The sequence below is a fragment of the Euprymna scolopes genome, chromosome 27, assembly GCF_053919585.1.
Source record: "Euprymna scolopes isolate OS-2025 chromosome 27, ASM5391958v1, whole genome shotgun sequence".
In the NCBI taxonomy this organism is placed as follows: Eukaryota; Metazoa; Mollusca; class Cephalopoda; order Sepiida; family Sepiolidae; genus Euprymna; species Euprymna scolopes.
Genome location: NC_136508.1, coordinates 95154607 through 95158746, shown reverse-complemented (window position 1 = coordinate 95158746; position 4140 = coordinate 95154607). Strand labels below are relative to the sequence as shown.

General features: G+C 37.5%; 1 pseudogene; it reads right to left on the bottom strand.

Moving 5' to 3' along the window:
- Positions 1-3588: 3588 nt before the first annotated feature.
- Positions 3589-3752, bottom strand: LOC145249166 (U2 spliceosomal RNA; annotated as a pseudogene).
- Between the last annotated feature and the right edge of the window lie 388 nt (positions 3753-4140).

Genomic DNA, 4140 nt, shown 5'->3' with positions numbered 1-4140 from the left:
ACATACATTTATTCACGTTCGCGTACATACACTCACATTCACGTGTAAATACACACACGCTACGTACACATGTACTCACACACGCGCACACGAGCGCACACATGGACGACGTCACTTCCGCTTTCTAAGGAAATATACACATGCGCAAAGGACCACCGGAAACGAGTATAAAAGAGAGAGTAACAACCGGCTTCTTCCTTTTCGAGACTAGCCTCCTAGGTGGCTGGTCGGCGCACTAGCCGCCGCCGTTTCGGCGCGCACACATGCGTACCTCACGCCCACTTACTACTATGTATGGGGCATGAGCTAACAGACTGTATGTACACATTCACACTCTTTCTCTCTCTATCTATTACTAGTCCCTGAGAACACCTTCGCGTAGCTGACTACTAACTGACGTCAACTCTCATATCCTCTTCTTTGTCTACACGCTGGACTATCATTCTCATTTTTCACTACAACACTTATTTCTTTTCCCATGCGCGAACAAACGATAGTGACCCGAACTTGAGATGAAAACACATTTCCTATTCTTGCAACAACACCAGTCCCGCAACGAACATTGGTTACACTCGCGCGGACATGAACACGTGTTATAACTAAAACATTCTTTTAACAGCAAATAAACAACGTTTATCTTATCCATCAATTGAGTCTTTGTTTCCTTCAATTCCATTTGTTTCATTATTTTCTTGTGGCGAGCTAGGGTATTATATCCTGGTGCGCTACAATATTTAATGTACAAATATTTATAATATTATTAATCATTAAACTGTGTAAATCTTAAAACATAACAAAATTATAACAAAGATTAATTATTAATTGCAGTTTGAAGAAGATAAACAAAGGTTTTAAAAAATCATTAAGTCGCTTCTGCTTTTCCATAGTTCGTATATAGTTAACACATGTTTGACGTCACGGAATCATGCTTTTTTTTTTTCACATTGTTTTGGAGGTACCTAAGGGGAAGGAATGGCGGCTCAAGTTGCTAAGAAGGAATTGCCATTGAATCGAAGCGTTACGACCGAAATAAGGTGCCTTAGACACAAAGTCGGTTTTTAAAGTGGGAAAGATCCAGCTCCCCAAAAAGGGGCACGCTGGATAGGAACAAAAATTAAAACTGCCTCAGTCTATAAGGATTTCTCCTCCACTGATCGAGGACAAGAAAGGTGAAATGTAGCAGATAATATAATGTGATCTTGGCCCGAAATAAGGCTGACAAACAGTACACTGTGTTAAAGCACACTGGAAGGGAGATAACTCCATGTTTATAATCTAAGGGAGATAACTATATCAATGCTATTCCATTTTTTAAAAATATTAAAAATGTTGAATGTTTATTCAACCTGAGTCTTGTACAATATCACGCGCGTTGAGCATCTAAAAAGGATTGACCAGTAATTCTACTATTCTGCAAAAACCATATGACGGTATCAAAACACTGAACAAAGCTGAAACAAATCGAGCTTCCCCAACTAAGAAAAAATCAACAACTAAAACTGATGATCGTCATCATCACTGCATATCGATCATCCATATATCAACAGGATAGCGTGTGTGTTATTTATTTTGTGTGTCATCCTTACATCCGGGTTACTGTCGTTTAATTGTTATGGACTTCCATTTTTTGTAATAAATAATTTTACCAAGAATTCTTCATACGTTTTGATCCCGGTTTCGATTATAGCTGATGGTACTTAAATCATCTATTTATTTTTATGAATAATTTTACCGAGAATTTTTCATAAGTTTTGGTTTTGGTTTCGATTCAAGCTGATGCACCCAAGTCACATTCTTTTGTAACCTTTTCTCGTACTTCTTAGCACTTAACAGCAGTCGACCATAATATTGCAACACTTGCTGGCACTTGTCCTCATTAGTTGTTGGTGGAAAAATAAAAGTAATACAAATGTTAACCTTTAAAACGAAAGAACTTTATTTGCCTTTTTACATGTTGGAGTGAGTACATTTCTTGTTAATAATGTTCACCGGCAACATACGTCTCGTTGGTTTCATGGCTAAGAGTGCACTGCCTACTCGCCTGTCATGCTGGCTAGGAATTGGTTAAGGAGAGAGAGAGAAGGGGAGAGAGAGAGGAAATGATGAGGAACTCTGGGTAGCAGTTCCTAATTTGTGTCCGGTTTATGAGAAAGAGAAAGAGAGGGGCTAAGAAGCTATTATTTCTTGGGGAATGGTATTATTTGCGTCCTAATTCTTGACTTTTAGCAGTGACTCAGGTCAGTCCTACAGTATCAAACAATGAGTCCGGACATAACTTGTCAGTTCACTCTGTAGTATCTTGCACACATATAACACCTGACTGACTGCTGTCTTTTTCTAATAGTATGTTTTCTTTCGTGTTCTACCATGCATGAAGATTCAGCAATTGTGCTCCCCCCCTTATGGTTTGTGGTTTTTCTGGAAACATCTGTTTTGGGCTAGATTTTCCCATTAGTTGGAATACAAATCTAACTATGAAGGAGACTTTCAAACTGTCCTTGAACCATTTCTGCCATCTTTCTACAACTCTTTTTCCCCTTGGACAGCTCACTGTAAAGGAGCCACTCTGGGAGTCTTAAATCTGGCGAGCAGCATATGACCTGCATAACAAACCTGAGTCCTCTGCAATAGGGTGTATGTTGATAGGAGGTTTGATCTGGCTAAAACTGCTGTGTTTGGTAGCTTGTTTTGCCATTTAATTTTCAACCGTCTACGGAGGGAGATCATGTGGAAATGGTTCAGTGTCCTGGCAGACCAAGTTTTGCATCTAGAGATACAGATAGAATAAAAAAACACTTATTACATGACATGATGGAGATAATTTTTATTTTTGTTTTTACCAAGAGTGCCCACTTTTGGAGAGTTGGATTTTTCCCACATTCAAACCCGACCTTGCGTCCAACTCTACCCTTGTGAGGAGGCAAGTAAATAGGAATACTATATGGGGTTCAGAATGTGGAAGTAGGATTTTCTCAGGTTCTTTAGTTTTCGTAGGTGAAAAACACTGATATATTTAAATGTTGACTGAACAATGCGGTGCTTCTGTTTTCGAGACGAATTATCCAAGTGGATTTCTTATTTTAAAATAAAGGTCAGTTTTTCATGTGGTGAAAACCAAAAGAGAAACTCTGGATTTAAAAAACACCCACACACACACACGTTTTTATATATATATATATATATATATATATAGATTTACATTAATTGAAAAATGACAAGAAAGACGTTATCTGACTTTACCCACTTGAAAAACTGACTTTGTCTAAATAAAAAAAAAATAAAATTTTTAATGTTATTTAAAAGTTATTGTTTTTCATTCTTTAAAATCCAAAGTTCTGTCTTCGGTCAATGAGAAAAAGAGATCCCAACAATTTCCGGATATGCCTTTTGGCATGAGACCAAAAACCATTATTTTAAAATAAGAAATTTGTTATCTCCCTTAGATAATCCACCTCTAAAGCAGAAGTGCCAACAATCCTAGTTTGCATCAAGGGAGGCAAGTGTCAACATTATAAATCCAAGGGAAACAACTCTTACAATTTCTATTAATTTCCATTTGCCCTCACATGAGGATGAAGTGAGGTACAAGGGCAGTTTTTAATGTGGGAAAAATCCAGCTCCCCAAAAAGGGACACCTTGGATTAGAACAAAAATCAAAATTACCTTAGTCTAAAAAGACTTCTTCACTAACCTGGAGTGTAGTATCAGAACAGATACTACATTTGTTCCTAGCCAAAAGGCTAAGGAACAATTTATGCACCAACAATTCTAGGCCCTTTACAAAGGGAGACAAGTATTAACTAATATATTAATCGTTCATTAACAAAAGTTATAAAGCTACTGGTATATATTATTTAATTGGAATTCATTGAGATGAGTATTATTTATTAATTTTTATTTATTGTGGACTATTATCCTCATCTTTTCTTAGTTGTTTCATGACGTTTCGGACAACTATTCCTCTGGCCTTCGTCAGGTGGTAACCGTGACAAAATAGGAACTCTGAATCTCCTGACTGCATTCACTACCTTCCATAGTTGTTGTCGTCTCACCACGTTTTGGTCAAGTAAACCTCTGGCCGGCTTTGGGTAGGATTAAAACCGCTATCTTCAGACAATGCTCATCTGGAACCGTAGAGAT